Source organism: Vicia villosa, unplaced genomic scaffold (assembly GCF_029867415.1).
Source record: "Vicia villosa cultivar HV-30 ecotype Madison, WI unplaced genomic scaffold, Vvil1.0 ctg.000327F_1_1, whole genome shotgun sequence".
NCBI lineage: Eukaryota > Viridiplantae > Streptophyta > Magnoliopsida > Fabales > Fabaceae > Vicia > Vicia villosa.
Genome location: NW_026705147.1, coordinates 833666 through 846135, shown reverse-complemented (window position 1 = coordinate 846135; position 12470 = coordinate 833666).

The window sequence follows — 12470 nt, the reverse complement described above, 5'->3', positions numbered from 1 at the left end:
TTTGGTTTGCCGAGGCTGCTTTTGTTTTCAATAAAAAATGAATTTATAAGCTGTCTCTCTGCTTCCGCATAATGTTGGGCAATTTACAGCTATTAATTTCCAATGGGCCAAGAAAATTGTTGGGTTGCCCTGACCAAGAAAATTTCCAATAGCCCAAGAAATGTAGAAGCGATTGACTAATATGTTTCTTTAACAAACGCAATTAATAATTAACAGATTCTTTTTTAAAATAACCCACTCATCATATTAAAACTAATGGTTTTTTTTATATAACTAAATTACCCATATATGAATTTTTTATTATTATTTACATCTTATTTACCACTATTAAATACACGTTAAAATAATTTTAACAGACAAAATGTGTCCAATATATTTTTTACCACTCATATCATATGTAACAAAATGTGTCCAATATATTTTTTACCACTCATATCATATGTAACATTTCTAATCAATGCATTAAAATATATTTCCATTTCATATCATGTATATTTAATTTAATATATGAAATCCACACAATGTCAAAACATTTTTGTTGGGCATCAAAATTCAACTGTTTAAAGTCTTTCATATATACAATGATTGTCATATGTATATTTTATTGCAAATCTACTCTTAACAATTATATTGAACTAATAATATTTTGAAAAAAAAGTACATAGACATAACAAAATCAAATCCCAACATAAACTAATTTCTTTAATAATTTAAATTTTGTACATCCCCAGATCCCCAGGACATTAGCCATATATATTCCCCCTATTAACTTCACATATCTTCCATAAATAAGTAAAATATAAAACATACCCAATCAATAACAAATTGTATCTGTCAAACAATGACTGCTACAAAACCAGCAAATAAGAGCAATTGCAGAACAGAATATCATAACATTAAATTTGCATAAGTTCTTATCAATCCATAGGCAATTACTAACCAAACAGAAATTCTGAAGATTAAATAAAACAAGTTTTTAAAATTACATTCAAATAAGAATGCAAAATTACTAAACCAAGCAAAATGATTAATCCAAAAAATATTGTTCTTCAAATAGTCGTCATCAATGCATCCAGCCTAACCATTAAAACATCAACAAATCACCATCACCTAAACCTGCATTTTACATACATAACAATGTTAAAAAAATTCCAGAAACATACAGATTAACATGCAAAGCATTCAATATCAATGTTATACAACATTATATGTCAACAAATACAATCCTAACCATTGTTTTCAGTTTCTTCACCAACTCTGTCCAGATCTTCCATTCACTGTCATCCATAATACAAACATTTTATGATTCTGAAACCCAAATAATATCATCTAACATAATTTCAAACTTTTCGTAAATCTTGGAACAATAAAGTCATACCTTTCATTTTCAAAGCGTATCCACCCAACACACACTCCATCGGATATCTCTACCATTCTGGGTTTCATATCCAATCCCACACTGCACATAACATCAGCTACAAACTGAACATCTTCAACAACAGCAAACCTCAATCCAGCTCTGATTCCTTCATGACTCTGCATCCAATTGATTGCAACCATCTCATTCTGCCACACCCGTGCGATGTTCTTCACCTTGATATCACTCTCCCACATGCATGCAACATTGTCCTGTACATAAACAGCCAAATCAGTGCACATCTTCGTAATCCGTTCTTTCTTCATCTTCGCTCTCATGCGCAGTAGTTTAGATCTTTGTTTAATCTTCCTTTTAATGGCGAATCGTTGTAAACGATCTTCAACCAGAATAAATTTCAAAGATCTACATGATAAAGAACAAGGTTAAATCAAAATCAAACTCTTAAAAAAAATGAAAGAAAAATATTGGATTTAGAAGAAAAGAATCCACCACCTGCATGCTTTCTTAACCTGTGAGAAGCTACCCATTTTCGTTCAACCGATGGAGTAGATTTCGGTTTTGAGACTAAAACCTAATTTCAAGTTCCTCTCATCCACTTATATACTGAAACGTTCCAACCTCTTAGACTTCTTTTTCCAAAGTACAACTTCACATACATTATCATTACTTAGTAGGGAAACGTGCAAAAAATGTGGGAAACTGTTAAACTAGCTTTTTAGTTGACTACATAATAAATATATTAAACTCTTCAAATGAATAATTAATATCGTTTTATCAATATACACATCATTCTGTTAATTTTGATAAAATTTAATACATTGAATTATTTAAATTGTTTCTTCACTTGATTTTTTCAAAATTCAATTCGATAAATTTTTAATTACATTAACTGAATTTATTTTTTACAATACCTTTACTATTTAATTTAATATTAATTATCTTCATTCATATTTGGCCATAAGAAAACTATATAATATGCTTTAATTTATATTATTAATTAACATTATCTATAAGATTAAATTATAAACATTACTTTTTTTGTCTTCTATATTTTTCGCCAAAAAAATATAATATATTCCCTTTTTTTATATATTTTTTGTTATATATTTTTGACAAGCTAAAATTTATTATGCTAAAATAAATTAATTTCTAAACAAATATATTTTTTTTATACATCATTATTTAAATATCGGAATGGATTTTCATACACAATATAATAATTAATGAATTTATATGTGGTACATTTTAAAACAATTTACAAAATAATATTATTATTAGTTAGATATATTATTACGTGACCCGTGCGAACGCAGGGGTAATGGATACTTATGGTATATTTTAAACAATAATGAACGCGCGCGGACATAATGGTAGCTGACTACCCAATTCTATGAATTTCATACTAAATGAAACTAATTTTTATATGCATTTTATATTATTATATATTTTATTATTATCTATATCGAATTTGCGTGACCCGTGCGAACGCACGGGTCCTTTACTAGTATATACTATATTAGCATCTGAGATTAATCATAAATAAATATAATATGAAATAGAGATTAAATAATGTAATACAAGCTTAGTGATATGTGAAAAGGATCCTAATAGTAACAGAGAAACTTCTCATTAAATTCTAATTGTATACTTGTCATTTTCGTTAATCATTATTGATATAATTGTTACTTTTTTTTCTCTCGTTCATCTATAATTACAAAAAATAACATAGGAATCAAAATAATAAGAAACAAACTAGTTATATCATCTATATTTTCAAAAAATAAATAAAGAAAAAGTAACGATCAAACCATAAATTATAACATAAGAAAAGAAGAAGTAAAAAAGTACCAGCTCCCTGATTTCTTTAATTCACTTGATTTTTCTTCTATATTTTTATGTGGTGTCAATTTTTCGAGAAGAAAGATTCTTATTTATACTGTTGAATTAGGTTAAGACTATTAAAATACCAATTAATTCAAATTTATTTTTTATTAAAGTTTCTGAAACAAAAATCTAATCAAATGTTAAATATCGTACAAATCAAATTAAATCAATTGAGATTCAATCAAGTTAAATCACTAGAGAGTCAATAAAATCAAATCAAATACATTTAGATGTCTTGAAAAATATTATATGTGATACTAAAGTAATTTTTTATTCAACTATACAAATAAATAAATAATTTAAAAAAACATTAATGAAATAACTTAACTTTGTATATTTCAATTATAGTGTTTTTATATTTTTAAGAAATAAAATTTAACTTATAATTACTTAAAAGGACATTACCAACAAATTATATTAGATTTAGATGCTTTCCATCATGTTTTACCCCAATCTCTCTCAATCCTGATCATTTAATCAATCAAATGGTAAAATAACAGATGCATAAAACATTTAATATATATTAAAAAAGAGATAAAGAAAAAGTAACGATAAAACTATAAATGATAACATAAGAAAATAAAAAAAAATACCAGCCTTTTGATTTCCTTAACTCACTAGTTTTTTCTTCTCTATTTTTTTAGTGGTGTCTATTATTCGAGAAGAAAGGTTCTTATTTATGCTATTAAATTAGGTTTACCCTATTAAAAACCCAATTAATTCAATTTTATTCTTTAGTAAAGTTTATGAAACAAAAATTTAATCAAATGTTAAATACCATACAAATCAAATTAAATTAATAGAGATTCAATAAAATTAAATCAATAGAGAGTCAATCAAATCAAATCAAATACATTTTGATGTTGAAAAAAAAAGTATATGTGATACTAAAGTAATTTTTTATTCACCTATACAAATAAATAAATAATTTATAAAAACAATGAAATAATTTAATTTGTATACTTCAACTATTGTATTTTTATATTTTTAATAAATAAAAAGTAATTTAACTTCAAATTACTTATAAGAACATTATCAACACATATTATCTTAGATTTAGATGCCTTCTATCATGTTTTACCTCAATCTCTCTCGATCTTAATTATTTAATCAATCAAATGGTAAAAAAGAGAAACAAAAAAAGTAACGACAAAACTATAAATTATATTATAAGAAAATAAAAAAAGAGTACCAGCCCTTCAATTTCCTTTAATTCACTAGTTTTTTCTTTCGTATTTTTTTGTGGTGTCTATCTTTCAAAAAGAAAGCTTCCTATTTATACTATTGAATTAGGTTTAGACAATTAAAAACCCAATTAAATCATTCTTATTCTTATTATAGTTTTTGAAACAAATATAAAATCAATTATTAAATATACTACTAATTTAACTAAATTAATAGAGAGTCGAATAAATTTATTTTTTAAAAATATTATATGTAATACTAAAGTAATTTTTAATTCAACTGTAATAACAAAAAAATGTTTTAAAAAAATATCAATTAAATAAATTAACTTTTTATATTTTAGATAGAGTATTTATATATTTTTCATAAATAAATAGTAACTTTAATTCATATTACTTATAAGAACATTACAACCACATTATCTTATATTTAGATGTTTTCTATTATGTTTTACCGCAATCTCTCTCGATCATAATTATTTAAGCAATTTAATGGTAAAATAACTGATGTATATATTGAGAAAAGCATTAGTGGATCATTTAAAAGAGAAAAAGTATTTATATATATATATATATATATATATATATATATATATATATATATATATATATATATATATATATATATATATATACATATATATATATATATATATACATATATATATATATATATATATATATATATATATATATATATATATATATATATATATATATATATATATATACACACACACATACATATACACATATATAATTAACCAGGATTCATGGATACTTAAACTAAATATGAAAGTTAAATGGTTCACCAATCACCTTTTTATTATAAATATATTTTTTTTCTTTTGAAATTTTTGTTTCAATTTATTTATTGTGACATATTTGATTCCTTTATTTTTCCAATGGATTAATATGATGTGCAAAAGTAGCAATTAATTGATGTTAATATACCAAGTAGTGCTAGTAATTGATGCTAATGATAAATCGTTAAATTGTGTGGTCAAACATTAATTTTAAAGAAAAAAGATTTTTCATCCATATATATATATATATATATATATATATATATATATATATATATATATATATATATATATATATATATATATAACATTAATTGAAAGGACAATATAAAACCTTTACAAAGATATAGTCTTCAAATCAACTAAATTTTATAATTCATAAAATTAAATATCATAAATTCCAATAAAATAAAATCCTAATTATTCATAAAAATTTTATGTTATTCCTATGTTAATTTTAATGCAAATAGTTCAAATTAGTTTCTTGAACCGTAAGACCATCCGCCGTGTGTTTCCGTCATATGTATAAGAAAACCTTGTTCAGATCTGACTGCATATTAGACTTTGTCTTGGTTGCTTTGGTTTTTGTTCTTTATGAACACGTTGATGTCCTTGCAAACCCATAACAGATCCGAAAGACCGGTTACATCCGGGTGCATTGCATATGTAATCTCCAGACATTGAAAACTGAATTAACAAAGAAATAAACATGTTATATATACTATATTAGCATCTGAGATTAATCATAAATAAATATAATATGAAATACAGATTAAACAATGTAATACAAGCTTAGTGATATGTGAAAAGGATCCTAATAATAACAGAGAAACTTCTCATTAAATTCTAATTGTATACTTGTCATTTTTGTTAATCATTATTGATATAATTGTTACTTTCTGTTCTCTCGTTCATCTATAATTACAAAAAATAACAAAGGAATCAAAATAATAAGAAACAAACTAGTTATATCATCTATATTTTCAAAAAATAAATAAAGAAAAAGTAACGATCAAACCATGAATTATAACATAAGAAAAGAAGAAGAAAAAAAGTACCAGCTCTCTGATTTCCTTAATTCAGTTGTTTTCTCTTCTATAATTTTTGGTGGTGTCTGTTTTTCGAGAAGAATTGTTCTTATTTATACTGTTGAATTAGGTTAAGACTATTAAAATACCCAATTAATTCAATTTTATTCTTTACTAAAGTTTATGAAACAAAAATTTAATCAAATGTTAAATACCAAACAAATCAAATTAAATCAATAGAGATTCATTAAAATTAAATCAATTGAGAGTCAATCAAATCAAATCAAATCAAATACATTTTGATGTAGAAAAAAATAGTATATGTGATACTAAAGTAATTTTTTATTCACCTATACAAATAAATAAATAATTTATAAAAACAATGAAATAATTTAATTTGTATACTTCAACTATTGTATTTTTATATTTTTAATAAATAAAAAGTAATTCAACTTCAAATTACTTATAAGAACATTATGAACACAATATCTTAGATTAAGAAGCTTTCCGTCATGTTTTACCTCAATCTCTATCGATCCTAATTATTTAATCAATCAAATGGTAAAAAAGAGAAACAAAAAATGTAACGACAAAACTATAAATTATATTATAAGAAAAGAAAAAAAGAGTATCAGCCCTTCAATTTCCTTCAATTCACTAGTTTTTTCTTTCGTATTTTTTTGAGGTGTCTATCTTTCAAAAAGAAATCTTCCTATTTATACTATTGAATTAGGTTTAGACAATTAAAAACCCAATTAAGTCATTCTTATTCTTATTATAGTTTTTGAAACAAATATCAAATCAAATATTAAATATACTACAAATTTAACTAAATTAATAGAGAGTCGAATAAATTTATTTTTTTAAAAATATTATATGTGATAATAAAGTAATTTTTAATTCAACTGTAACGCCCCATACATAACTGACTAGTATATTATGCATGAAACATTAAAAATTGATATTGAGTACATACAAAAGCCAAGATACAGGATGATCCATATAAAATACAACATGAAATTCTCATAAGAATTACAAAACATGTGTCTTCAATAGATCTGCATAGCGGAAAAATCAGATCTGACGAGGTCTCCGAGCCATCATCACTTCCAAGTCTTCAGTCCAAACCTGCTACTGACCAACCACTACTAAACTGCACCTGAAAAAGATAAGTTGATTGGGGTGAGATTACTAAATCTCAGTGAGTCCTCCTATCCTATGGGTCCACTCGGTTCTACAGGGTACATGCATCAACAAAACCGAATCCACCATTGATTCGGGGTTATCCTCACATCCAGTACACATACGGGGCAAACACATGAATCTTCCACCATAGGACTCATCGTACACAAGTAAACGACAAACAAGTATGCGAAACCCATACCCATGTACGGGGAATCCAGAAGTGTAATAAACCTCTGCTAGATTATAGAATGAACGCACCCTCGATGAGTTCACCCATGCCTATTGTCAGGGGACTTGTACAAGCTCACTACAAGATGGTTAATTGGGTTCGCACAAGCCGAAATGGCCGCGAGATGACTTTAGCCTAATTGGCCTCATTGTCCCATTAACCTTCTTTACGCAAGTGGGTTACGCCGAGTACAAACCGCCACCTTGACGCATGAGCCCATCGGGCGAAAGCCTAGTGTTAGTCTACTTGACCTCACTAGAGGTGAGTTACCGATTATGTATTAGCCTACGTGGCCACATAACTCCACCATACCGAGCACACAAGTGTGTTAACGCCAAGTGAGTAAAATGCCCCGCGACCCTCACAAGCACACTGCAACGGTAGCTCCGGTGCACGATCTTTGATCACATCATCGGACTATTCCACGGACCCCATGGTCCAGGAAGATACCTTGACTCCATGGTCAGAGATACATCCCAACCTAGCCACCGGCCACTTTGATTCAAGCATACGTACACAGAACAAGCGTAAGGTCATAAGATAATCCAATCCGAATGTTTAACCAAAACATTTGGATATCAACATATTTTCATACATTGTCTCATCATAGTATTCATAATCAATCACAAATGAATAGACAAGAATTGTTGAATAAACATATTTAACATTATGTATAACATTCAACATAAGTAATCGAACGGAAATAATGGTAATTCGTGTTATAAAACACCAAACATTAAACGTACATATATGTACTAATGGTTGAGGAAAAGCCCGACACCGATTCCGGAACCAGACTGCACCTAAAGGGTAAGAAACAGAATTCTGCTATCAGCAGTATCCGCTTAGCGGCTTGGATCCGCTTAGCGGACTCGCGATAATTTATTTTTCACAAACAGCATCCGCTTAGCGGGATCTCGAATTTCTGGAAAAATGCTTAGCATCCGCTAAGCGGCCTTAGCCCGCTTAGCGGACCATCTCAGAACCAGAAAAATTGCAGAAACGCTTTGGTTCTGCCATGGGTACCTTAACACTTCTATTTCACCTGCATGTGCAGAAGAACAATAAATACAACATATTTGCAACATAAATAAGAAGTATAAATCATTAAAAGCACATTAGCATCAATGATCATGGATTATCACTCAAAAATCCCTAAACACCAACATGCAAATTACCACAAATTTCCCCCAAGCCTCTAACTAAGGACTCGCCATGGATTTAGAGAGGTTAAGATTGTGTTCTTGCTGCCATTGGACTTCCTCCTTGATCAACACTTCACCTCTAACATGATCAAACCCGTAACCACTCTTTGACACACATTCAGCATGGACCTCCCAACTTCAAACTCGTTTTTTCTCCACAAATAAACAAGCTATTAGAACAAAATAATATACCAAATAGAAGAGAATTCCGTGTAGAATCCAAATCTTTGAGAATTACCTGAATCGGAGTTGTGAGCAGAGAGTTATGACTTGTTTAGTGAGGGCTGTCCATGGAATACGAAAATGGAAACTTGAAATGAGATGCAAGACTTCTTCCACTTCTCTCTCCACTTCTCTTTCACAAAATTCTGAATTGGAAAGATATGCCTCTACCTACTACCTTAATGCCATGCAAAAGATGGTTAATACCCCTTATGCCCTCCAACTAGTCCATAATTACACCAATGCCACTTGGTTAGTTTCTGACCAATCTATTTCTAACCCAACTAACCTTACCTAATGCATAATTAATCCACAATACTTATTAGTATTTCATAATTATGCTTAGATTAATGTGGGATATTACATTCTTCCCCACTTAAATTGAATTCGTCCTCGAATTCTATCTGATCACCAGGGAAATAACCTTTCCAAATTATCCCAACAAGGGACGAAATGTTACTTACATTTCTCCTTTAGGTAGCTTCACTACTCTGCCTGAGGGTCATTCCATACGAAGAAATATAATCTGCCAAAATTCTTGCGTCCTAGTATACATGATTAGAAGGCTTAACCGTCAAGCAACATGTCTATTCAGGTACTTCGTCTTGACATACTTGGGGAAAGATCCTTCCAAGGTCTTTGACCTTCATTGCTCTGCACTGAATCTCCAAAACTTCAGAAACCCTAGTAATCCACTCATGTTGGATATCTGCTGTTCAAACTCTGCTGTGCTCACCCTTGTCCAACACACTTACTGATTCACTCAGGCTACTTGAATTACTTCCCATCCAAACATTTTTGCCACAATATTCCTTTATATTATGACACTTCAAATTATTCTCCATAAAAGTCCATACAATGACGTTAGGCGTTAGCCAAATGTCTTGGTCTTAACTTCTGGTTTCCAAAGTGTTAGGATGGTTGTCCCAAGTTTACCTTTACTTTATACAACTGAATCTTCTCACTTTTAACCCTTACTCCAGTTTAGACATAACAACTGTCACCGTAAACCGCAAAGGGGTAATCATCTTGCAACTATAGCCTTGACATTTGACAACTTCACACAAGATTCCACTGATGAGAGGTGAAGTTCAACAGCTGACCTGTAACCATTGTCCAAGTCTTCCTGCACGATTATAGTACACAAGACATAACCATAAAGAACTTGCGTCAACTGAATGTCCTCACTAGCCTTCAGCATCCCGGCGGTCACGATACTATGTCCAACCCTTGTGACTTACAAGCTAAACTGATACAACCTACGAACATCGGACCGCATGCCATCCACACAAAAAATATTCCCAAGCTGACCCATTGACAACACCTCTCGAGTTTACGGTGGATCCTCGAGAGACTAGAATGAACGAAATGCGGATTCGACAATTTCCCTTAGGAAGATACTTTCATCCCAACATAAAATCCCACAAATAGTCCATTCGTTCCTACCTCAGACTTATCTGGTTCTTCCTTTACCCGTTGCACTACTCTGATTTCAACCACTCACACAGTAACGTCCAGACTGCTTTCGGGACGATCGACTGACCCCATAAACCAACACGGGTATTTTCAGCATGCTTTGACCTCACTCGCACGCTTCCTGGGAAACTTCCCAGAAGGTCATCCATCCCAGAATCGCTCCAAGTCAAGCACGCTTAACTATGGATTTCTTATGGAACGAGCTACCAAAAAGAACATGTATCTTGTTGGTATAGGTAGTACATATCAATCATTACAAGCTTTCCTTCAACCATGCAGTCCCATACCTACACAGCATCAGGATTCCTCTCATTCCGATGTGGCGACTAACCTTGCCTTCTTCGGCCTCGGGTGTTACACACACACTTCTTGAAATCCTCTGAATTCAACCATGTCCACAATCCAATTAGTTTCATTGCTATGTAACAGTTCCTTATCTGCGGTTGTCCAGTTACAACACGTTCCAGAACTTCTATTTAAGCACTCAACGTCGACTACTCCTCAAGGTTGGGTACTTCCTAGAACCAAGTCTCTATTTACTATATCATTCTGGGTCAGATCCATTCAACACGTCTTTAGTCACACACTACGGTTCCATAATGTCGAAAGCCGAATTCTCCCTGACTTAGAGATTCGTCTCTCGCCATTGATTCCCACAGCACATAACTTGTTATGTCTTCCCTTACAACAAGTCTTGTTACTTAACCGATATAACGATCCCTTCATAAACGTTTTGCAGCTTACGAAAACTCTATCGGTTTAGCATTGCTTCTTCCCAACCAAACGGCTTCATTCTCTTAGCGCAGTATCACCTCTGATAACTCGTGCGACTTACTGATATAACAATCCTCCCATAGCCACACTCCATTCACACAGTCATCTAATGTTTGTTCCACCTTTGAATCTGACACTAAACTGACTTCCTCGACGGCTGCATCCTTCATTGCAGTGCTTCTAACAATCAGAGTGTAGCCACAATGCAATAAATTGCACTTTGCACTTCGAACATCTCCCTTATAGACTCCTTAGCAGTTCTCAAACCAAAAATGTCTATGCTTTACCAAGATTGACATTTCCTTACTCAGAGTATCTACAGACACTCTACCAGATACATCACACATCGAACTAGTCCAAGATACAATTCGCATATTCCATCATCGGTCGCCAATAGGTTCATCGTTCCTCAAGTCCTTCGAATCATACTCCTCAGGATGCTAAAACCTGAGACTGATACACATCAAGGTTTACTTACTCGGAAAGCCAAAACGCCAAGCACGAAGATTGAAGTTCAACTTCGGATTACCATGCAGTGCGCGTACCCACTCGTCCCACACACGCAATAGATTCCAAGGATAATTCAGTTCAGATATGAATAATATGGTTCCTAACAACCGACGCAACTGCGATCATCTTGCTGACGTTCCAGATAGGTGCTAGTTCTTGTTTGCCTGAACACCCAACGCCAAGCGTAGTTCTATGGCATCACTCGGGGTCAGACGAACCATAACTAATAAGAACTTAGGTTACTGCATTTCATGCTTCTATATCATTTCCTATTTCATCTAGCGTAGTTCCAGATCTTAAATACAAAATGATAAGAACGGGAAAAACATGTCCTCTTCTATCGACAAGGTGTTCAAGCTTCGCCCAATCGTAAGGTACCATATTCGTACATTCCACCAACATTTACTAGGTCACTACTCTTGCTTAGGGTACTTCAAGTTGGATCAGGATCTAATACTCCGCCCATCCAATTACTGTCCGTACCAGCGCAATCAGAAGGGTCTGACTCCCCTGTCCGCATTTCCAAAGGTCATTCTGTCCTATCAGCTCACCAGTCACACCTAACACCGGCAGCATCATCGGTACTGAA